Genomic DNA, 26,127 nt, shown 5'->3' on the forward strand with positions numbered 1-26,127 from the left:
AAAATAGTATGGGGGTTTCTCAAAAAGCTTAAAATAGAACTACGGTATGACCCGGCATGTCTACTTCTGGGATTGATCCAAAAAACCCCAAAACACTAATTCTAAAAGATATACAGGGTGGGGCAAAATAGGTTTGCAGTTTTTCATATGGAAAATAACACAATAATTAATAAATGATAATATAAGAATACACTTTGTTTTGCATACTCACAACTATAAACCTATTTTGCTCTACTCTGTATGTGCCCCTATGTTCATTGCAGCATTATTTGCCATAGCCCACACACATGGAAACAACCTAAGTTTCCATCTATGGATGAATGTATAAAGCAGATGTGGTATGTACTACTCAGCCAGAGAAAAGAATGACATCTTGCTATTTGGGATGATATGGATGGACCTTGAGGGTATTATGCTAAGTGAAATAAGTCAGACAGAGTGCCATATGATTTCACTTATAAGTGAACAGAGTGGCGGTTGCCTAATGGGCGGTGGTTTGAGGCATGGGTAAAAAGGGTGAATGGGGCCCTGGCCGGTTGGCTCAGCGGTAGAGCGTCGGCCTGGCGTGCGGGAGACCCGGGTTCAATTCCCGGCCAGGGCACATAGGAGAAGCGCCCATTTGCTTCTCCATCCCCACCCCCTCCTTCCTCTCTGTCTCTCTCTTCCCCTCCCGCAGCTAAGGCTCCATTGGAGCAAAGATGGCCCGGGCGCTGGGGATGGCTCCTTGGCCTCTGCCCCAGGCGCTGGAGTGGCTCTGGACGCGGCAGAGCGACCCCTCGGAGGGGCAGAGCATCGCCCCCTGGTGGGCAGAGCGTCACCCCTGGTGGGCGTGCTGGGTGGATCCCGGTCGGGCGCATGCGGGAGTCTGTCTCTCCCGTTTCCAGCTTAAGAAAAAAAAAAAAAAAAAAAAAAAAAAAAAAAAAAAAAGGGTGAACGGGGTCAAGATGTACAAATTTCCAATTATAAAATAAAAGCCATGGGGAGTAATAGACACCATGGCAACTATAGATTATAATATCATAGTGTGCATTTGCTAGTTACGGAGAGATAAATATTACAAGTTCTCATCATGAGAAAAAAAAAGTTTTTGTAACTTTGTATGGTGACATTTGGTAACCAGATTTATTGTGGTGATCATTTTTCAGTGTATGCAAATATCAAATCATTATGGTGTATATCTGAAACTCTAAAATGTTATATGTCAATTGTACCTCAATAAAAACATTTAAAATCAGGTTTCATGATTTGGTTTGAAAAATTGTTCAAACTTTTCTTTACATTTTGCTGAACTATTATTTTTATCAAAAGTAAATTAAAAATCTTCCTCATATATGTTAATTTTCCTTGATTTTTAAATGTAATGGTATGTTTTCTAGAGTTGATTTTGATACATTTTATGAACAGTTAGACAACTGGTTGAATATAGGTTTATTTTAATCTGATAATATATGTTGTACTCACAGAAAATTTCTTATAGAAACAAGTAGCTTCATCAAGCACTATAATATGAAATGGTATCTATGGCAACATAAATGAAATTGCTTTTATTGAAACCATAAGATTGGAAAGCATCTTGAAATATTACTTCACATGGGAATGCCTCTGAATAGGTAAAAACTCACTTGGCATTTAAAAACATTTACTGAAGCTGTACTATAGGTCAGATATTGTGCTATATACTGGGAATGACTAAATCATAGGTCCTATTTTAAATAAGCCAACAGCTAATAAGGCATCAAAATTATAGAGAGTCTAACTATAACTCAGTGTTATAGTAACGACATATTTAAGGTGATGTGAAAAAATTGCCAAAATTGTCTTTCATTTCATGGCTTCTCAAGTATGTTCTTGCAATCTCCCTCATCAACCTAGCTCACGAGATAAGAACCTTTATTTTTACTAAGTACTGCTTAATGTCTAGAGCAATCCATTATGTTTATTTATATTTAACCTTGTCCTTTGAGAAAAGATAAAATATCTGATTGCCGTTTCTTTACAAAATCCTTCACATGTTTTAAAATCTGGAAATTATTATACTAAAACAAGACTACTTTAATTGTTGAAATTACCTGTATACCATCTCTTTCCAACAAAGAATTCAGGGGCATAAAGGAGAAGATACAATTATAAGACAAATAAAAAAGAAATGAAAAAACGGACCCCAGTTATAAACCATCAGATAAGTTAAAATACAAGTTATTTTTTAGTAATAGCTGGAGGCCTTCTTTATATTTGTATTTGAGCTTCCTGGCAGCCAGTGCAAAAATGAGAAACATGATAACTTAGGTACATAATTTTTTTAAACATGAAAGGAATAAAAATGACAGTTTCTCAGGGGAGATCAAGTTATATTTTAAATACATTAAACTACAGAATAACTTTTACATAGAGAGGGGAGATAAAATTACATAATGGCCACCACTCAAATGTTGAGACATAATTCATACAACCAATGATTAAACTGAGTCCAATAAAAGTCAAAGACAAATAATAAAGCACAATTCAGTGAAGGCCAGTCCAGAAGGAAGCAGATGATCATGACAGAAACATGTGGCCCAGAACATGAACACAGGCACAGAGGAATGGCCCTCCATTTCCCCTCACACCACTCTTTCATCTGGTCTTAGAACTATCTGCCTCACTGACAATTCAAGGTTAACTTTGGAAAGATCCTTGGAGAGCTGGTGTTCTATAATGCTAATTGATGGTAGAGGGATGGTCTATCCACTTTGAAATTTAAATCAGCCAGCCAAAGGAATGACAGTTTACCCTGGAAAGCAAGAAAAACAGGCCAGCATGGACCTCAGCTTGGACAGGAGGTAGGGGCCACTCCATCTTAGCTCAGACATGGGCTAGGGAATCAACATTTTCACAGATACAGTATTGGATTGATTCTTAAGATTTGGATATATTCCCCCCAAAGTATCATAGAGCTGAGAAAAAAAAATGGTTTTATGGGAGAGTTATTTTTAAGACAGATACAAGGTAACCAATTATTTTAGTTAAATTATGCAAATAAAAGGGCAATTCTATCAAAGAAGCAATGAGGATTTTAACCAGGACAAAAAGAAAGAGTTACAACCCAAATGCACAAGAGTCGTTCAGAGGCTTTTCTTTTTTCCTAATTAAAAATTTCCATAAGGAGCAGCAGTGTCACGCCCTAGAATATTCTTCCCCAGTGGCCTCTGTTCTGGGGGATATAATAACAAATCGTTTCTACCTTTCTTTATAATTTGGATCTCTTTTAATAATTGTTTAATTCTCTTAACTAGGTATCTGCTACATAAGATCTTGGGAAAATCTAAATTATAGTTTTCCAATAGAATTTTAACCTAAATAATCAAAAAGCAAAGGTAAGTTGAGTCTGATAATGGACACCTGTCTGTGCTGTCAGGGTTCTCACTGAGACTGCCTAGTAACCAGCTTCCTCTCCTCCCTCACCCATCTATTCAGAACCCACCCTTAGCCATCAGAAAGCAAGCGCACACTCCAGGCTGAAATTTATTTTACATCAATCCATTTATAATTTCAAAGGTGGAAAGGGAAAGCCATTCCCTTTTTATCTTGATATTGGTAATTGGAGCTCGTGTGACTGTTTACTTCCATCTTCTGTGGAAGCAGTGAGATTAAAGCAAAGTGAGAAATAGCTTAGTCTTTGATCATTTTTGACTGTGTGGAAATTGGGTGACCAGGATGAAAGTCAACAGTTTATCACATTAGTGCATTCCAGCTAAACTTTTTAAAAAGGGGAAAATAAAAAGGACTTGTTCAACAAATAGCATGTTAGAAAAACAGTGACGAAGTTGACCTTTCTGTTACAATAAAGGGGCTTTAGACTAAGTGCCTTATGGATAAATTTCAAGATTGAGGGAAATAACCAATGCATGGCAAAACCCTCTGGTTTTTGATCTATTGGCTCACTTAGAGAAGGGTCAAAATCTTAAACTGTCAATTAAATTGGGTGCCTGCTGGATGAGGGAATTATCAACACAGGGATGTTAATAAAATACTCTGCTTAATGTTATGCAAAGTATAACAAAGGAGCAGACACTACTGCTATGATTTTTCATGCAATGGTGAATCAACAGAAAGAACTGTATTTTTACTTTATGAACAAAGCCATCATGTTCTAGAGTGTGTGTCTCTTTATTAAAAACATCAAATTCAACCAGACTTATTTGAATAAGACATACATTCATTAGGCTCACTGTAAGGTTTCAGTTTACTCGGTGATAATAAAGCTGAAAAATAATTGAGTCAGACTAGTGTTAAACACAGAGGAACAAATTTATGTTTCAAGAAGCATTAGACATAATTCTAAGTAGTTAGAAACAGAACACCAGAATATGAAAAGAATTCAGAGGACTGGGGCTTTACGCAGGAAATAAAAAAAGCATAATGTGCTCTCTGAGGCTTTTTCTTCCTACTAAGATATCTGGTGGTGGAGAACCTTTAAAATGTCTCCCTTATGGAAAATCTCATTTGAAAAACGGGCTGATTTGGAAGTATAGAGTGAATTAGCTAGAAGGTAAAGTCTCAGGTGTGATTTCTTCCTATGTGCTCTGTGGGGAGGGAATGAGGGGATGAGGTTTAAAAGGAAAGGAATTCAGGGAGTTTGGAGACATTGTATAGACAGTGAAATCCTAACATCCGAAAAAAAAAAAAGAGTGAATATCCTTCCTTCAGCTGTTTACTAAATATTTTGGGCTACATGCCATATGGGCCAAACATCAGGTTTGGAGCTAAATTTTTCCTTTCCAGAAATAAAAAATGATGAAAGATGCCTGCTTTATTCTCCGAGTCTCCGAACATGACCATTTATGTTATACATACTTGGGAAATTTTACTACCTACCATAGCTTTACAGTTTGTCTTTCCCCCACATGTCTTGCCTCCCCAACTAGACTATGGAAGAAAAGCCAAACCGATCTCCTCTGCAGGAGACAAGGTCGGTTCCTATCTGATCCCTATTCTCCTGTGACTGCGCCCAAGTAATGGGATCTGTCTGTCCCACCCCCGTGCTTCAGGACAAGCAGACCCCAGACTGCTGAGTCATATTGATCTCAGTGGCCTGTGGTGGCCTCCTTTCCCCAGTCAGTGAATGGATTAGGCAGGGGCATTTCTCTCAATTCTGGCTATTAGGTGTGAGAGGAGCTCTCTGCTGAAGGCCACTGGAATGCTTCCTTCATTTCTGGAAAGAGGCACTCGGGTGTCCATTCTCCCTTTTATGCGGCCATAGGTTGGAGGGTCCATGTGTAATGCTGGCAACTGCAAGCGGGCACACCACTGTGCCTTTGGGAGGTGGGGAGAGTGGGAAGATGGAAGGAAAGGGATCCCGGGCCCTGATGGATGCGGCTGAACTGACCAATCCTGGGCCTTACCTGACTGCCACACCTGTGGTTATCTGTAGTAATAAAATCCTGACAGCAACGCAATTAATAAATTTCTATGCCCCTCAACTACACAAGTAATTAATCGGCTTCTATTTCTTTCCCATCTTCATCCCCCAATTCTTTCTATCATCTATCTTTTATCTATCTATCTATCTATCTATCTACCTACCTATCTATCTGTCATCTATCTACATCTATCTTAGTTTTGTTCCTAGATGTCTTTCTTTTGGGTTCTTACAAAAATTTCTAATTAACCCCTCTGTCTTTGGCCTTGGTCTTTGGATACAAGTAGCAGAGTGCAACCACTCTGTCCTTTCTAGAATGGAAAGTAAATCTATTAGCCTTCCATTTAAATTCTTTTACAGTGTCTCATGATTGAAAATGGTAAATGGAAGTCCAAACTACTTTATGTTTTCAAGGTATTCTATAATCTGGTTCTTTCCAAGTTTTCTATCCTGAACTGTTCTTTTTAGGCATTATTCAACTGCCTCCTACTCATTTTTCAAGACCTAGCTAAAAAGCAAGAAGTCCCCTCTATGCTATTGTTAGCCCATTCTGTTCGATTAATCACTCTTTCTTTGTGCCAACTAAGAATACTGTAGGTAACTTTAACAATACTTATCTTACAATACTCTGCATTTGTTTGTAAGTCTGTTTGCTTCAATAAACCACAAACTCCTTGAAGCCAGGGTCCACGCCTCATTTTTTCTGAATCTCTAATCTTCAATCCAGTGATTTTCTCATAGTAGGTATTTAATATGTATATTGTGATTGATTCTAGTGGTCTATAGTGTAAAGGTGGGAAATCTTAACTAGTCAGAGCTCTAGTTCCAGTTTCAGAAATGTATATAGCATCTCTGCTACCTTTACCTTGAACTAATGCTATGTCATGACACGAGGGAGTTCAATATTACAATAACCAGCAGCCCATCAAAGAAACTGGAGCTATTGATCGCTCCATAGTTTATGAATGATGTAAGGGCCGTGTGCTCTTTGGAAAAGCCAGGAGGATTCAAGTTGCAACAACTGTCGCACAGTGTGTGTATTGGCTGGTCATCACTGAGGTAGCCTCAGGTTCTTTTTGGGGACCACCGGAACAAGTTTTCAAGACAGCATTTGCCTAAACTTCTTGCCATCTGGCTCTTTTACTACCTGGAGTATAACTGCCATGCTACACAGCTCTGGATCTAGAGTGATTATTACAATGAAAGAAATCAATCATTTCAAAACTCCAAGAAAACTATCTGGAAAAACAAAACAAAACAGAAATCTGCATTTTGTCCAACTCCATATATAAATAAACTCCTGCTTCCGTGTTTATGCAGAAGCTTGGATTTGGCATATGGATAAGTGTCTACCTTATAAAAGGATCTCCAAGAGGCTTGTTTCATTCTCCTTGGGCTGTGAAAAGGAGTAATTCTAGATGCAATAGTCATTATCAAAGTATGTGTCAAAAGAGACTAACCAATAAAGCTAGGATTTTGAAAAGCCATCATCATCCAAACATTATAGCTTATTAGGCTTTCACTGAAACCAGCGATGGTAGTCTACATCTTGCTATGGAATATGGAGGTGGAAAGTCTTTAGACAATTTAATGGAAGAATGACATAAAGACAGTTAAGGTCCTTTCCCAGCAGCCATAATTTAAAAAGTTGCTTTGAACATGGCAAGAGGTTTAAAGTATCTGCATCAAGATAAAAAATTGCCTCATTGAGACATAAAGTCTCCAAACATTGTAATTAAAGGTGATTTTGAAACAGTTAAAATCTGTGATGTAGGAGTCTCTCTACCATTGGATAGAAATATGACTGTAACTGACCCTGAGGTCTGTTATATTGGCACTGAGCCTTGGAAACCCAAGGGAGCTTTGGAGAATGATATTATTACTGACAAGACAGACATTTTGGCCTTTGGCCTTATTCTGGGGGAAATGATGACAGTTTACTCTGCACATCACCCTTTCAGATGATGATGAAGAGAAAGATAAAACTTTCGATGAGAGTGACTTTGATGAAGATGCATACTATGTAGCCTTAACACCTGAGCCACCTATTAATAGGGAAGAACTGGATGAAAAGTACCAGAAAGTAACTGAGCTCTTCTCTGTATGCACTAATGAAGATCCTAAAGATCGTCCTGCTGGGAGTACTGTTGATGCTTTGAAATAGATCTTCAAAGTCCTAACTACTTGAGTTTCATGTGTGGCTCACGTATATAACTGTTCCATTTAATGTAATAACATTTTTATAGTTACTATGATAATCCATAATTATTAGATTCCTTGAAATTGGCCTATTTTAGGATCATAGCACCTTGTTAACATATGAACATCTATCTCTGTTACAAAGGTATTTCATGTAGATTTATGATGATCAGTATTTGATATTGTAGTAGATTTTCTATAAAGTTTAAGAGACTTTTAAGTTTGACAAACAAGTATTTAAACTTGCTCATAGAGTTTTAAAACACTAGCAATAAAATGCTGTAAACTCATATGTCTAACATTAATTTGGGTTGAGTAACTAACACTTTTATTAATGATATTTCTCAAATATTGTCTATTTTAATGGCTCCATTGAAATTGGCACTTTGCAGTACAAAGTATATCTACATTTGCTTATCTTTTAAATCATTGAACTTTTTGCTGGTCTTTTTTAGCTGATGTACTTATTTTTTTTTAATGTTTTAATTTTTTTTTATTTATTCATTTTTAGAAAGGAGAGGGGGGGGAGAGAAGGGAGGGAGGAGCAGGAAGCATCAACTCTCATATGTGCCTTGACCAGGCAAGCCCAGGGTTTCGAACCGGCAACCTCAGCATTTCCAGGTCGACGCTTTATCCACTGCGCCACCACAGGTCAGGCCTGATGTGCTTATTAAATACGGTCATTTAGAGACTAGGGCTCAAAAGAGTAGCTCCTTGGGTATTCCAAATATTTTTGTTTAAGCCTTGTCTTGTCCTCTTTGCTCTCCCCAGGATCAATATTAAACATATTTTCTGTACTGAGATCCCTTTTTTGTTTACTAATCTATATTTTATGCATTTCACACTTCTGGCATAAAAATAATAAAATTTTAACAGGATGATAGAGAATAAACAACACTTTAGGTACCAAAACAACAACAATAAAAAATTAGAGCTATTGATAAATGTTCTCTTAGAAGACCCAGGTTACACTAAAAATGATCAAAATATGAATTGTTCATTTCATAAAGTAGTAGTTACTGCAGGTCTATTGCATGTGCAATATTTTTGTTTTTTAATACTTTCTATTTCTTTTGTGTTTATTTTATTGATTTTAGAGAGAGAAGGAGGAAAAGAGAGAGAGAGAGAGAGAGAGAGAGAAGATCATCAAGGTGTTCCTGTATGTGTCCTGACCGGGCATTGAACTGGCAGCCTCTGCACTTCAGACCGATGCTCTAACCAACTGAGCTCTCTGGCCAGGGTGATATTTGTCCTTTCTAAGAGCAGATTAAAATGACTATTAATCTCTATGAATTCTTTTGAGAACTATATAAAGTAAATATAAGATCCAATGATCCACAAGTCAAAAACAATGTAGTGTTTATCTCTGTTTTCAGGGAGGAAAATACAATTTTGGTTAAGGTATATTACAATGTTCACAGAATATGACCGCCTGGTCTATGCTCACTTTATGTAGAGATAATTTATGGCTTTCTCTGTAATATACAAAATGAGTTCATTATAGGACCCTTGGGCACATGTGCTCTGTGTTAGAGACCTGATCAAGTCAGTGAGGAAATAAAATTCTATAGCAAAAACTCCTTCATGTTCATCCCTCAGAGACTACCCAGATAGACCCAGGCAGGCAGAAGGCAGAATATTGTAGCTATGTTTTGGATTTACAAGACTGTTCTAAATTTGAGATCTCATTGTGACTTGAAAAAGGCACTCAGACATTTAGAACCCCATTCCTTCCAGATTCAAAAATAGTAATAAAATCACCTAGGTCAGTAACTTTTTTTTTCAGTGATATAAAGAATGAGAAAATGGTGTGAATGACAGTATGGTGTACTTGCTAATGCACTGTCCCCAGATCCAGGCTGCCTAGTGAGTACTACTTACTCACTAGCTGTGTGTCATGTCCTTGACTGAGTTACTTACCCTCTCTGTGCTGCGTTCCCTCACGTGTAGGTGGAGGTGATAATAATGCCTAACTATAGGGTTGTCATGAGGACTAATAGTGCCAATGTTTGTAATCAGACATTTAGAACACTGGCTGGCACATCGGAAGTGCTATGTAAGTGTTTGCTGGATAAACAGTAATTTGCATTCATCTCCTGACACAGTTCCAGCAAATAAAAATCTAAAGTGCAGATCTCTGCATTTATGCCCCATCTACATAAAAAGGCAACCAAGAAAATAATGTCATAATGTAGCTAGGAGAAAAGGGAGGCATCTTGTTAGAGAACTTAATTATATCAATATAAATGGTAATTTCAAAGCTTTGGCTGGGCATTTTTGTAGTTAAGGGAACACCCACTAAAAGGTTAGAAAAATTGCTATTTTAAGCAACTCATGATGGAGGATTGGTACAATGAGACAGGAAGAGGAGGAACAGAGGGATGATGGAAGTGGCTAACCATGTTTTGCGTAAGAAGGTGGGCACCGACCCCATTCTGGGAAAAGTGTGAGAGAGATAGAGTCTTTCAAGTAGAAAAAGGTGTTTTGGTTTTTTTCCCCTTGGTACCAGTTTTAAAGCCCTGACTTACTTAGAGTTTGTGCTTAGGAAATGTATAGCTGTATGGATCAGGGGTAAGGTGGGCCGGGTGGTCCCACCTATTAGATACACAGAAGAATAAGAAGGCTTGGCCACAACTGTCTGGGTGGAGAGATCTTGAATGAGACCAGACTCCCAGTGCTCATCCTAGCCTAGAAGGCCAGTGGACGTATGAGATCCGAGGCGACTCTGATGGCCCTAGAGGAACATTAGTCTAAAGTTTAGACTTGAAACTGAATGACTCAGCCTTGGGGAAAAACTCCTTCAGAAAAAGGTGCTAAAATCTCAATTGAAACAATTTACTGGGTGGACTCAAATTTCCCAAAGGGTGGGTTGAAATGTTCTCAGTAGATGTGCAAAAGGGTGGTGGAAAAAGCTGAGTATAAAGGGAGCAAGCCTAGGAACTTGAGGGTGCCTTCAAGAAGAGAGCAGTGAAAGGATTGATTTCTTCTGGAGCTTTTATCGCCCTAGGGGATAGTCTGATGAAGTAGGTAATTAAAAAGAAATACATGCCTCTTTTGAAATTCTCTTTAATCATTGCTAACCCCCCAAGGAAATCTGAACCACTCCTCCACTCTTGCGAGGTGGTGGTTGTGAGGAAAATAAAGGAGTAAGGCAAAGGGGAGATGGGCTGGCCCACAGTCACCCCTCGGTTTGCATTTGTTCCAGAAGTCTGTGTCTATAACTTCTGCACTGCAACCACTGGGCACAGAGGGCCTGTGATCCATGGCAGGGCGGGAGCTGGGAGGGGACGGGGTCCTGTGGGTGAAGGGAGAAATGTGGAGAAGCAGTGGGGAAGGATGGGAAACCCCGGTGGATCTGTGATGACACTCTTCTTCCCCAATATATACGAGGAGAAAGTTTCCTTTATGTGTTGGGGTAATAATATGTGTTATTACCCAATAATAAATATAACAGTTTGCTTTGAAAAGATCCTTTTAATATAATGGATATTAATGTAATCATCACCATCATTATTATGTTACAATCTACAGTTACAATGGTACCTTGAGATATGAACAGATCAACATATGGATTTTTTAAAAAAATATTTTCAGAGGAAGATCTATATTTTTATTTTATTTTATTTTATTATTTTATTTATTCATTTTTAGAGAGGAGAGAGAGAGAGGGAGAGAGAGGAGAGAGAAGGGGGAGGAGCTGAAAGCATCAACTCCCAGATGTGCCTTGACCAGGCAAGCCCAGGGTTTTGAACCGGCAACCTCAGCATTTCCAGGTCGATGCTTTATCCACTGCACCACCACAAGTGAGGCAACATATGGATTTTTTTAAGATATAAGCTATGACTCGTTCGGTATTTCTGTTTGAGATCCGAGCGAAATTCTGAGATACGAGTTGTGATTCAGGAAGCTGTCACTAGTTGGTGCATTGGCACACGGGTCCAGTATGACAGTTTGATATACGAGTTGACTGACTTACAAGCTCAGTTACAGAATAAATTAAATTCATATCTCAAGGTACCACTGTATTGAGAACTTACTTGCTAGGAACTGTGTTAAAGGCTCTTTCATTTAATCCTTAAAATAATCCTATAAAGTGGATATTATGCCCATTTTTTTTTTGAGAAAACCAAGGCCAGAGAGGCTAAGAAACCTCCCAGGGTCATGCTGTTACTGACAGAGCCAGGACTCAGACTCAGGTCAGTCTGACCCTCACGCCTATGCTTCCAACATTCTCTACATCCCCTTATATACTAGGGGGTTAGGACCATCAGGAGAAATGCGTAATACAACAAAGCACAAAGACCACAGGAAGAACTAGAAGCAATCTAATGACCTGTCTCCTGATGTGTCATAAGAATTGAGTAAGTTACATGACATGTGAGCTAATGGCTGGCCCCAATTTCAAGCTCAGAAACTCTTGAGCTTGAAAGAATTAGAGCTCTTACAGGACTAGGATGCTCTATGTCAGAAGAGCCCTGATGCAACTTCAAGCCATCTGGGCCATTAGACTCTTGCACTGGTAGGAAGCACTGGGCCCTCTGCATGGGTTGAAATATACACAAGAATATGATATGAGTTGGTATGGGTAGGAGGCAGTCATAAAATATCATTCATTAATTTTTCTGAAATGATTTCCTCAAATCTGTTCTATTGGTTCTCCCTTCTCCTATCCTGACTGTTATCTTGGGTTCACCTCATAGATTCTTTTTTAAAATTTCATTCCACAGATTTCACTCATCTCATAGATTCCACTTTGGGGCAGTAGAAGAGTTTCATTTTCTAGTTATTGAAAAGTCAAATGTCATCTAACTCAAACCTCCAATCTCTCATCCAATTTAAAGAAATTGTTTCCCAGCTTCGACTTAGAAGGCAGTCAAGCAGGGATGGAGACACTGTCTTTTGCTTCACTTTATTTTTCTGATACTTTCCTCTCCTCTGTACCCTGTGCACTGTGCTGCCCCTGGCTTGGCCAGGGTCAGGAAAAAATGGAGGGATGTGAGAAAGACAGCAAGTTCTCACCCAGGTGGGGCTGCTGTGATCTGGCATCCCTGTTCTTTGTCATGGTAGATGTCCAAATGCTGGCCCTTTGGCTCTTGGGCAGGTGTGTGATTTCCTCATGTCTCTACCACCTCATTCCTCATCACCAGGACACTTTGGCAAATCACTCAATTTTGGCATCTTTGGTGTACTCTCCAGCTGACCTCCTCTCAGGTCCTGATCTTTGGGCTAAGGGTGTCCTGCTCTCAAGGGAATCTCTTGGGGAAGATCCTTTAAAGATGGCTTTAGCATAACACCATTCAGCAACATGCTGTGCCCTGGAACTGGTGATGGGGTAAGAGGCCACTGAACCGAGTTCGCTACACCCCCTGGCATATCTTGCATGGATGGGGAAGCATCTCTCTTTGAAATGTGATGGTATATGATTGTCAATTGGTCAGCTTTGAGATCTCAGCAGAGACTTAAGACAATGAGAAAAGTTCCATTTAATCTCTTATTTCAAGAGGAATATGATCAGATATCATAGAACTAGGAAGTTTTTATTTGATTTAGCTGGTAGACCCTACCCTCCAGTTTCAGCATCAAGGTAGTGGTCTTGACTTTCTTTATTCTGTTTGTTTACTTCTTATAGGAGGAAATTGGGACCTCTTTTGTTACATTAATTATCAATAGAGCTATCACTTTTGAGTACCTGATAGTAAGTATATTTCCTGATATAAACCTCACATCAGCCCTGTATGATAAGATACACTTATCACCCACTGATGGTAACAGTTAGAATGGGGCAAAGCCAGATTTTTGCCCCATACTGACTCCAGAGTTCATGCATTTCTCAATATAATGGTGTGTCCACAGCAGAATTTAGGTAGCAGCTCTGATAGTCTTCTAGTTGGTCTAAATATAGACTGGTCAGATCATAATCATGGCCCAAGGATTTCTTACCTCTAGTTAATCAGAGTGTAAATCAGTGATTCCAGCCTTGATTTGAATCATGAGAGTATCTTTAAAAAAGGGGGTGTGGCTGAGACTAATCCACAACTCATAAAATGAAAAACTCCAGGGTGGGGAATGGGCTTATATATGTATCGTGCCCAAACTCTTGAGCTGTTTCTAACTGCAGTCAGGGTTTGAGAACCACTTATTCACAAGATAATTCTTACTTTAAGTACTTGCCTGGGTTGTAGGTAAGAATCATCATCTCTAAGAAAGTAGACAAAAGTTTGAAAAAGAAATACTATTAGATACTTCTATATAATAAAGGGAAGTTACAAAATAGTGCATCCTTGATATTTTATCTGAAAACATTCCATATTCCTAATTGACATTCTATAATAGATGATAAAGGAATGAAGGCGTGCGTACACACACACACACACATTTTTTCATTTTTAATTTGGTTTTTTTTTCTGGTGAGAGAAGAGAGAAAGTGAGGCAGATTCCTGCATGTGCTTCTACTGGGATCTACCTGGCAACCCCATCTGAGGCTGCTGTTCCAATCAACTGAACTATTTTTAGCACCTGAGGCTGATGCACTTCAACCAACTGAGCTATACTCAGCACCTGGGAACAATGCTTGAACCAATCGAGCTACTGGCTATGGGAGATGAAGAGGGAAGAGAAGAGAAGCAGATGGTTGTTTCTCCTGTGTGCCCTGACCAGGAATTGAACTGGGATGTCCAAACATTAGGTCAATGCTCTATCCACTGGCCAGGGCCACACTTATATTTGTTAGGATCTGCCACTTAACTTACTTCAAGTTAGTATTTGATTTACTAAAATTCTTATAACACACAGAGAAGACCAAAAAGAGAAGCAAGACTTTTCTGGTAATAACCTGAGGTCACTTTATTTGTTGATTGTAGAGAGAGAGGAAGGAGGGATGAAGGGAGGAAGAGAGAGAGAAACATTGATTTGCTGTTCCAGTTATTTATGTGTTCATTGGTTGATTCCTGGATTTGCCCAGCCCGGGGATCTAACTCTCAACCTTGGCATATCAAGATTACTCTCTAACCAACTGAGCTACCTGTCCAGGGTCCTAGGTCACATTATTAAATAAGCCTTGAACAAGGGTGGTAAGAATGAAGCCAACATAGAAAACGAACACATTAACTACCAAAGCACCATTCCTCTAAAAAGAATAAAATAATGCTGTAGAGCTTAATTACCATTTCTGCATTAATGAACATTTTATTTGATCTTCATAATAACCCTGAAAGGCAAGTAATGCTATCACTCCTGTGTAAGTGGTGAGGATCCTAAGATTCTTTGTATGCACAACGTAACCAAAGAGGAACTAAATCCCAGATTTCCTGGCTGAAAATTGTCCTCTTTTCATTACTTTACACTAAGAGGAATGATCTCGTTTCAGCTGATCTTTGGTGATGTCAAAGCCCATCCGAACTCACAGAGTGAGAGGCAGACCTCCCCCTTGCATACGTGTTCATTTAATAGCTATCGTGATTCAGAAGAGCTGACTAGTGGGAATGGCTGGAAATGAGCAGTGGAAATTGCTTTCAATGTAGCACCCATGAATCAATGGTTCTTGCTGATTTGAACAGCTGGAAAAAGTTTACTGGTTCAAAATCAGAAAAGCTGTTGTAAAAAAGCCTAAGGATAAACAGAGCTTTGTTAACCTTCACAGAGGGCTTTTTGCCTTCTCATTTGACCTAATGAACAGAGAGCAGAATGAAGACAGATGCCTCTTACTAAACGAGAACCCCACAGCAAGAAGGAATCTGGGGTTTGACCACAAAATTTGTAAAGAAATCCTTACACGAATAATTCTATGACAAAGCCCTCCTGTTAAATGCTTAGCAAAGCATGACATTCAAGGATTTTATTCATTTTATTGCAATTAACTACTTGATTTATTGCAGCAATAGGAAATAAACATTCTAACAATATGACCGAGACCAGTGCATTGTGGTATCCGTCACTCAAAATTATATTGTTTGTTTCAAACTCTGAATTTATATGACTTAAGTGTGTAATAACCTGACTGAAAAGTGCATGAACTCTTTCTAGAAAAGCTAAGATGGGTCCTGTCCAAGGGTTTCCTGTGTCACTTTACCTAAACTCTGAACACAAGGGCAGAGGAGACTGAAAGTGCCCCTGAGATGCTAACCTGGTACCAAGGCCTTCTTGGATCTGCTTCTCAGTCAATTCCTTAGTCCAGTGTGTGTCTGGCTCTTCTCCCTTTTAATTATTTTTCTTTTTCTCCTTTTTCCAAGTGAAAGCAGGGGAGATAGAGAGACAGACTACTACATGCACTCTGACCAGGATCTACCTGGTAACCCCTGGTCTAGCGCCAGTGTTCTGCCCATTTGAGGCCATGCTTGCAACCGAGCTATTTTTTCACTGAGGTGGAGGCTCCACGGAGCCATCCTCAGTGTCTGGGGCCAACATGCTCGAAATAATCGAGCCATTGTTGCAGGAAGGGGAGAGAGAGAGAAAGAGAGAGAGAGAGAGAGAGAGGTGGGGAAGCAGATGGTCACTTCTCCTGTGTGCCCTGACCAAGAATTGAACCTGGGACATCCAAATGCTGGGTCGACACTGTACCACTGAGCCAATTGTCCAGGGCTGGGCTCTTCTCCCTTTGATCTACACTCCTATGATCCTGATCATCTTCCCACATGTCCCTCTTCTGTGCTTCTGACCCAGTTCTGGTCATCTGGCTCTGATTCTCCATTTGATTACTCAGCTGTGGAATTCGTGATGTTGATTTATATCTTGATTCAAATTGTGACCATTACTGAAAGCAAAGGTAACACTTACTTTTAGGTAAGGCCAATTTTATATTGTTTTCATGCACTGACTGCTCTAGGGCCACCAATTTATGTTACTCTTGTGGTACAAAGTCAGAAGTACACATTAAATGAATGGGCAGACTTATGTATGTGGATGGTTTTAATGCTTTTTATAGCACAGCAATAAATACTATCTTTAGTCACTGTATTTTAAAACAGCTTTATATTTGTATATTTAAAACAACCAACCTTAAACTACCGTAAAGATAATACAAAGTTCTCATTCACTCTAAGCATTAATTATAAAGAAGGTGGTCTCTTCTGTTCTTCTCATTGTTTAGACATGGTTTTCACATTGTCTCAACATTTTATCACATTGTGCTTGAAATACTGTGTGTTCTCTTTTTTAATACAGCATTGCTTTAGATAGGCTGTCTAAATATGTACATGGTCCAGATATTCATCGTTTTCATTACCACAGACTTTAGCACCATGTTAAAGCTCCAGAGTTTGTTTAATCACTCCCTAATTGTTGAGTATCTGGATTGTTTCCAGTTAGGTGCTATTACAAATAAGATGGCTATAAACATCTTTGTACAAGTAGGCTTAAAAGCTATTTTCTTCAGATAATTCCCCAAGGTGGGCATGATCATTTATCTAGCTTGTGCGGTGCCAGAACACTATAAATAACATACTGTATTAGCAGTGCCACTGTCAATGAAAGAGGGCACCTGGCCATCTCTGTCTCTATGAATGTTTATACCGTCATTAAAAAAAAACTGACATGGCTACAGATATCTACAAAGTAATAAGCGTTTAACATTTTCTGCAGCCAAGTGTGCCCATAGGACTCCTCAGGGGCACACATGTCTCTCTGTGGCTGGCCACTGAGCTGTGAGCCCAGTGATGGGCTGCAGTGTATGCTGATCACTCAGACTCATGCTCTTGGTGCATTTTGGCTGGTGCTGGACCTTAGTATTCAGGGACAGTTTGGGGGAACAGAATCAGGGAGCAATGGTTCAGAGTTTGAGAAGGAAACAGGCTAGAGAAGGTGCCTGGAATTCTCCCAGGACTCCCAGCTTCAGTTTCCTCCTGTAATCTATGTTCATACACATTTACAGATACCATTGTTGGATCCTTTCCAGAGAAACCCTCCCCACCGCTGCCAGTGCAAAAGGTCATGCTTATTTCTGCTCTATGTAGCCATCAGCCCCGGCTTCTGCCAGAGATTACTTGGAAAAACTGCCCTTAAATCTAATGAGATGGGTGTTGTCCTTAAGGCAGAGGACGTTAATGACCACCGCAACTGTGCTGACTTCCATTTCACCTGGCTGCAGGAGTCAGCATGTGAAACCAAGGTTACCGAGAAGGCACATGGTCTCTTTGACCTTTATTCCTTGTCTCCCTCCCTAGAGTGGCCAGGGAGCCATATGGACAGGATCATAGAGTTTCTTCCCCCTCCCCTCCACCCCATGCTAAGTTGTCACTTCATCCTTCCTTATTATTTGTTCTTAAACGCATCCGCTCTGTTGGGGATAAGATAATAAATTCTTAACTAGCTTCATTGTAAGAAGATGTGTGGAAGATGATTATACCTTTTTATTTCTTTCAGATTCCAGAAAAATAACTTCCACTCTGCTGGTAGAAACATCACGTAGTGACGCAGAGTCAAGTGTCAGATGGAGGCGGGAAGGGAATATAACAGAGCTCGCATCTCGCCTGGGTCACAGACAAAAATAATTGCATGAACCTTAGATTTTACCATCTTCGCCCTCACAATCAGTTGTAGTTGACAAAAAGGTATGTAGAAAAATGTCCTCTTGTGGGCCATAAATGCTTGGCATTTTTGCCTCTGTGCACTCATACTGAGTTCAATAATTAAACCTCATTGAAAGAATTATTACATTTTTGTACCTTTTTTATTCTTTCTAATCTCTTTTCCTTTTCTCTCATACTTCACATGTTTGGTATGAGATCAGGGCACAACAGAAGGCAGAACTAGTAAATCTGAAGTTGTCTACCTTATCTCCCACAAGTGCCAAACTGCCTTCTTGCTCTCCGCCAGACCACCGTAAATTAGATGTCCCACAGACCCTGCCCTCACATCCAGGAGAATTCCCAGTAATCAAATGAACCATACATTCAGGAGCTGTCTCGATTTTAATCTAAAATGCCCATTTCCTTAATATACTTTTATTATTCTCTTTATTTGTACTCTTAAGATAACATCATGGCCATATAAGCATAGCTTTCAAAGAGGTTTTGATAGATAATACAATTCTCACATTTTTAGGAAAGTTTCATAAACAATTCCAAATTTTTAGAAATTATATTTAGAAAAGAATTTGTGTATTTTTCTACTGAGAATTTTAAAGTGCATGCTCTGTTGAAGTAACTTTCCCTCTAGGCATTGAAAAGGGTATATAATGACCTATTTTATTTATGAAATAATTGAGATAACACACCACATTCATTTGGATGAGCAGATTGTTCATTGTGCTTTTGTACTTAAAAGTCTAGAGTTGATTTTGTTGGGGAAGGATCTTTGTAAGATGGGCTTTATATTACTAAAACACATGAACTATTTGCTGGAATATCAAGAGTTGTGTCCTATCTTATCAGACAGGTGCTGATGTTTCCTGTTATAAACTTAGAAGATGCCATATTATGTCTTCTGGCCTCTTTGTTGGGTTTCAGAGTTCCCTATGTCTGTCCTGCTGGGCTCCTTTAGACAAGCCCTGTGCACCCACTCAGACCCATGCAGGGATGCTACATGGAGTCGCTGGGGGTATCTACCCTTCCTTTTCAGAATTCTCCCCGGCTGCCTTCATTTGCTGTCTCCACTGTTGCTCTCTCATCTTAGCTTCTTGCTCAAGCCTGGATCTGGGTCCAGACACTCTACTCAGGCTCTGGACTTAGCATGGGATTTGCTATTCTAATTTTAGCCTTCAGCATTCGGTAGTCCTCACAGCTTTTGTTCTCTTATCTCTGGCTTCCCCCATCTCAGCCATGGGCAGGAGGCAGCCGGCACTCCCCACAGGCCAGGTGTCCAGACAGGGAGAAATCACCCATGGTCCGTTTGGTACCCGAGGGGAATAAGTAGAGTTAGATTCTCAGCAAGAAGCTGAAATATCAGGTGGAAATAAATTAACACTGGTGTTTGAGCTAAAATTCTTTTGAGTTTTCAGATGCTTTCTACCTTCATCTTCCTCTTTGTTTCCTGAAGCTTTATATACAGACATAACTTACAAGGCAATGACAACGTGCCTTATTACATGAAGTGCTGTACTCCTCTGGGCAGACTTTCACTTCATATAGAAACAGGAGACAAGTCCCTAGCTCTGGGAGAGGAACTACATGGGAACCAATTAGATTTTCCCAGGGAAGAGAGGGTGCTGCCACGTCTTCTAGGAGGAGCCACTGCCTAAACTACTTTGAAAACTATTACTCTTTGCTTGATAAAAAAAAAAAAAAAAAAAAAAAAAAAAAAGGAAAGAGACACAGCTATTATCTTTTTTCACCCCTAAATTTAATAATATTACAACAACCTGAGTGCTAAAAATACTAACAAATCCTTAATAGGGTTTATTTATAGTCATTTATTCATTATAGATGATTAATGAACTTATGATTATTTATCAATATTTAAAATTTGTTTTTTTGTGTATCTTTAGCTACCCAGAGAGGTTTTTTTCCTTAACTATGTGCTAGGCTCCAAGGACTCTCTAATACCGCATTTCTTTAATTCCAAATGTGCATAATTTTAATTTTAAAAATTGAAGTGAAATTCACATAACATATAATTAACCAGTTTGAATTGAACAATCCAGTGGCATTTAGCATATTTACCATATTGTGTGTCACCACCTCTATTGAATTTTAAAATATTTCCATCGCCCCAAAAGGAAACTGTGCCCACTAAGCAGTCACTCTCTATTATTGCTCCCTTCAGTCCCCGCAATCACCAACTGGCTTTCTGTTTCTACAGATTTACCTATTCGAGATATTACATCTAAATGGGATCATACAATATAGGACCATCTGTGCCTTATTTCTTTCAGTTAGCATGTTTTTGAGGTTTGTCTATGTTGAAGCATGTGTTAGTAGTTCATTTATACATGTGTTTTTAATAGTATAAGACTGGTTCTTTCTAGACACAGCTTGATAAGACAGCAAATTCATGGGGATCATATTTCATATTCAATTTCTTGAAAAACCAAAGCACTGTTCACCCAAGAGCTACAGGATGCTTCCTTTCATCATGTGGCATCCCCATTTACTGGGTCATCCCTAGTGTTACTGAAAGCCTACAGCCTACTGGAGATTGTCAAGGTTGAAATTCTCCTGTTTTCTGAAAGAACAGTCTTTAATGGTCTTCTGTCTTGTGACATACATACAAGAACTCAGCAGTTTTTTGGGTCACTCTGGTCCCTTTGTATTCTGTCTATGACCATAAAATGATACCTTCCCCGTTCACTCGGGCAGCCTATCAGAAACAATCACACCTGCAGAGCAAAATCAAGTTGAAACCCATCACTGAAACTTAGGATGGATCCCCCTCCAGTTTCAGGAATGCGGCATTTTGGTAATGCCAGGAAATAATTCTAGGGGACAACTGTGCTTCTACAATATAGCAGTTGTGTGAAGAAGTAGGGCTTTATCAGCAACGTGTACATCTGTAAAGCATGTCCAGATGTACTGGCAAAATGATGTGAAAGAGTCCCCAGAAGATTTCCAAGCAGAGTTCTCTTGTTGGAACTGAAAGCCTATTTAAATGTGCTTGGCAACAAACAGCTATGTGTCGATGTCAATGCAATGGCTGCCTTTTCTTTGTTTGTGAGTTCTTAACATTTTAGTGAGAATATCAAATGCCTTTCTTAGAGCATGATTATTACAGTTCACTGTTAAAAGCAGTGCTCTCAAACTTTTCTATACCAATAAATACACAGAAAATTATATTAGAATAGCAAGCACATTGGGGTCAGCGGTCAAGCTGATCATGCCTAGAGATGACTGGATCAGGGTTCTGGCCACTCCGGTCCACAGGCACCACTCTTGGGGCTCAGGCTTCAATACTTCAGCACACCAGCTTGGAGATTCTGATTTCAAATATCATGTGCAATTCAGTAACCTCCACAAGTTTTTGTTACTAAAGATTCTCCTAGAAGACATTCCGATGGCCAGCATGTACCTGAAAAGATGCTCAATCTCACGGAGCATCAGGGAAATGTAAATTAAAGCCACAAAGAGCTCTTACCTAGCAACTGTAAGAATGGCCATTATTTAAAAAAAGAAAAGTGTTTGCAAAAGCTGTAAAGGGAACCCTGTATGCTGTTGGTAGGATTGTAAATTAGTGCAGCCACTATGAAAAACAATATGGAGGTTCCTCAAAAATTAAAAATAGAACTACCATATAATCCGGCAAATCCACATGTGGGTATTTATTCAAAGAAAACAAAAACACTACTAAAAAAATATGCATGCCTATATTCAATGCAGTATTATTTACAATGGCTAAGATAGGGAAATAACTTAGGTGTTCAGTGATGAATAAATGGATAGAGAAAATTTGGTCTATATACAAAAAATTACTCCTCATTCATAAAAAAGAACGAACAACAGCATGGACAGACCTCAAGGGCATTATGTAAGTGAAGTCAGACACAGAGATCTCTTTTATATGTGGAAGTTGGGGAGAAAATGCCCAAAACAAAAATACCCAAGGTTATAGATACATCAAATTTGTGGTTGTCAGGGGTGGGGAATGAGGGGTGGGAGAAATAGGTGCAGAGGGTCAACTTATTAAAAACAAAAGAAAGAAATCTGTTAAAAAATGCTCTTAGTCACAGAAAGTTTGTGTTTGCAAAAACTGCTCGAACCATTGTCTTGAATATGGTGGAGCTAACACAGCAAAGGTTAAAAACAAAGCAAAACAAAGCAAAAAAAAATTGCATTATATTTTCTTGATGCTCCTTGGAACTTGACTAAAATTTTTGATCCATGCAGTGAGATGGACCTTGGCAATTAGCAAGCAACAAATTTTTCTAATGTTCACTTTGACATTTTGATTTAAAACTTTAAAATGTTGAATGTTTTTAGGATATCTGATTACATAGATGTTAAATATTTTAATATCATTTCAAAATTCTCTGAACAGATGGACAGAACTCTATTATCCATTGATTACTCTGAAATTAGTAAGTTATGGGTTTGATTGACACTGTGAGAACAATACAATGTGATGCTCCAGTTCTCACTGTTTTTTTTGATGGTTGTTTTCATAAAAAACCACTCAGATTTGGCCCTGCCTGCTGCACACAGAACCACAGAACCCTTACACTCATGAAATAACTAGTACTTACGCATTAGTGAGAGGCATGAGAAGTCCCTCAGAAGATGCATATCAAAAGGTTTTCATTTTATAGCCATTCTCAGTGTAGTAGCTATGATCAATAAGTACCAAACAATGAAAACAAATGCTTATTGCATCAGGGCTAACTGCATCAAAAAACCAGTAAATCACTGTGAATGTATTTTACATGAGTAGAGCCTTTTCACACCAAAATAAAATGCAGCTATCATAGCAGGTAACTTAAAGAAATCTGGTCTTCTTAAAATATTTACCAGCCTGAAACATTTCTGCCACCTTCCAGATGAGTCTGCCATTCCTCTTTCCAACATACAGATCATTAAATTCTGATTATCGACACATGGCAAGCAATTGCATGTAGTTCTAAATGTCTTTATTCTGCTATGTGACTTTTTTTTTTTTTTAAACCTGAAAAAATGTGTGGAGAGAGAGAGAAAAATAATCTGGACATGTATCCAAATATTTCACTATGTTTGGCATATAGTAACATTCAATGAATGGATGAACACAGTGAACGAAAGAAAGTTGCATTTCTGCTTGGTAAACACCTGCTAATGCTTTTCTGGACTTTGAGGTGATAGTACACCTGCGTAGATGTATCTTCCTCCCAATTCTGTAACTAAAATCTCTGTGTTTGATGTCATTGTTAATTGATAGATGCCTCCTCAAGAGCTAACTAGAAGATGGTTGTAAGAATCAGCCCAGGTGCCCTGTCCTTCCAAGGACACACTGGAGAGCTGCTCTGACCAAGCCTACCCTCTGCTGACAAAATGGAGTAAGTTAGAGAAAACGGTTTGCTTTAACATTTCTATCAGTTCCTAGAGAATTTCGTGCTAAAGGATTTGCCGCATACACCCATTTGTGCAGGTTAATATGACTTTATAAGTTCTCTTTTCTTTGTGAAAGTGTGGTCTAAAAGAAATACAAGATTCTGCTTTTTGAAAATGTACAAGAACATAATTACTTATATATCCAAAGTTCTTACAAAATTCTGACAAGTAGAGAACAAGAAAATATTGAAATAGTTGCTGGTCTCTATTTCACATGCTTGATGGAAGAGACATAGAGTCCCTTCTCGTTGAAGCCACACAAGTAAAACCTAGTTCTGTGTGTCTACACAGTTTACACATTGATAGGGAAGGATGCTTAAACACTTCAATCTTAGAGGAAAGAAAAGAAAAATCTTAGAGGAAGATAAAGAGTGTAGGAAAGCAAAGGTGTAAAGTGGGTGGCAGGAAACCAAAAGAAAATGGACCTGGAGGAGCTGATGAAAGGAAGAAGCAGGGGAAGGAAAAGAAGGAAATAAAATACTGAGGAGACAGCAGAGAGAAGTAATGTGGAACACACAAAGATAAAGCAAGTAAAATAGTGAACGGATTCAGGGTTAAGGAGAAAAAACTGTTTACAATTTTATTAATCAACTGCAGACTTTCATTCACTAAATGTCTATCTGTTGCACCTTGCATTGGTATTCAATATGTATGGATTGAATGAATGGATTGGGTATGTCACAGGTCACCCCTAAATTCATTCCTGTTCTAAGTGAGTGTTTTTCAGCCTTGGAACTATTGATAATTTAGGCCAGATAACTCTGTTGTGGAGGCTGACTTATGCATTGTTGGAGACTCAGCAGCAGCTCTGGCTTTTGCCCACTAGAACCAGCAGCCTTGTGCTCCCTGGACATATGAAATAACTAGTGAGAGGCATGAGTCACCCCTCAGAAGATGCATATAAAAAAAACATGACAAACAAAAATCTCTTTAGACATTGCCAAGTGTCCCCCGAGGACATAATCAGCCCTGGTTGATAACCATTGTTGTACGCATATGGACACATCTGAATATACCTACTCAGAGATATAAGACACCTACTCAGTGTATTCGGTAATTAATGACAATATACTGTATATGCATCAAGATAAGAACATGTCACATTGTTTGTAGTTAAGACTTTATAGTATTTACTCTTTTCAAGGGATTTTCAAAGTTTTCCTTTCCTTTGGAGGAACAATACAGCAATATCATAGGTATTTTTGGTTGCCTTTTTGTTTGTGTTGAAAGAAAATCATTTAGGTGGAAGATATGGTAATTCATCGTCATTGTTCATACTTGGTATATTGATAAAGGTAATCAAGTGTGTCCATATAACATATATGGCTTGTTTACTTCTTTATTTTACATTTCTGTTATTACAGAAACTATTATAAACTGTTTTCCCTAAACTCTATTAAACAATAGGACTGTATAATTTTAGTTCCAAATTAAATCTGGTGTATGCCTGATATCCAGAAAACTTAAATGTGATTTTAATGGCCTCTTACTCTTCTTATCTCCAATAATCATTGGGAAGTTACTGTAATTGACTTTTACTCTGTGTTTGTAGATCGTTACTTGACTTTAAACAAACAAACAACAACCAAACAAAAACCCTAGGTCAGTGCGTACACAGAGAAGTAACACACAGTGAAGACAAAACCAAAGGACAGGATTTTAACTGGAAGTTTTTTTTCTCCTGAAGACACAACAGCCAAATAACACCAAACTCAAAGTATACAAATGTGAAATAAATTCAGTAAGTTTTTCTAAACATTTCAACTTTTTTGTGAGCTAAATCATATTTGTGCCTGACCTGTGGTGGCGCAGTGGATAAAGTGTCGACCTGGAACGCTGAGGTCGCTGGTTTGAAAACCTGGGCTTGCCTGGTCAAGGCCCATATAGGATTTGATGCTTCCTGCTCCTTCCCTTCTTCTCTCTCACTCTCTCTCTCTCTCCCCACTCTAAAATTAATAAATTAAAAAAATTAAAATACTTTTCAATCATATTTGCAACTATAGTCTCTCAGATGTTTGAAAAGCAGAAACTGAAATTATATAATGTTCCCATTTTACAGACCAGGAAACCAGGGCAAGGGGCAGATGAAAATAAATTTATGTTCCTCAAGTTGTGGATCTGGCCCTGGCTGGTTGGTGCAGCAGTAGAGCATCGGCCTGGTGTGTGGATGTCTCAGATTTGATTCCTGGTCAGGGCACACAGTAGAAGTGACCATCTGCTTCTCCACCCCTCCCCTCTTATTTCTCTCTCTTGTTATCTCTCTCTTTCCTGCCTGCAGTTATGGCTTGGTTGGAGCAAGTTGGCCTCAGGAGCTGAGGATGGCTCCATGGTCTCACCTCAGGTGCTAAAATAACTCAGGTGCTGAGCACCAGAGCAAAAGACCCAGATGGGCAGAGCATCACCCCATAGAGGGCTTGCCAGGTGCATTCTGAGCGGGGTGCATGTGGGAGTCTGTCTCTCTGCTGCCCCACTTTTCACTTAAGGAAAAAAAATGTGTATCAGATAGAGAGAAGCAATGAGAATAGAGTTCTTGGCCTGCCACACTGTTGATTAATCCACATTCAAGCTCTGCACCCTATTTCAACT

General features: G+C 39.0%; 1 protein-coding gene and 1 pseudogene across 5 annotated transcripts in view; one reads left to right on the forward strand and one right to left on the reverse strand.

Annotated features, from left to right (window-relative positions):
• The window catches only part of B3GALT1 (beta-1,3-galactosyltransferase 1), a 602,130-nt gene that overhangs the window by 75,166 nt on the left and 500,837 nt on the right, over positions 1-26,127 (reverse strand). The gene's annotated exons all lie outside the window — the stretch shown is intronic.
• LOC136306346 (lymphokine-activated killer T-cell-originated protein kinase pseudogene) lies at positions 6,598-7,562 on the forward strand (annotated as a pseudogene).

Source organism: Saccopteryx bilineata, chromosome 5 (genome assembly GCF_036850765.1).
Source record: "Saccopteryx bilineata isolate mSacBil1 chromosome 5, mSacBil1_pri_phased_curated, whole genome shotgun sequence".
In the NCBI taxonomy this organism is placed as follows: Eukaryota; Metazoa; Chordata; class Mammalia; order Chiroptera; family Emballonuridae; genus Saccopteryx; species Saccopteryx bilineata.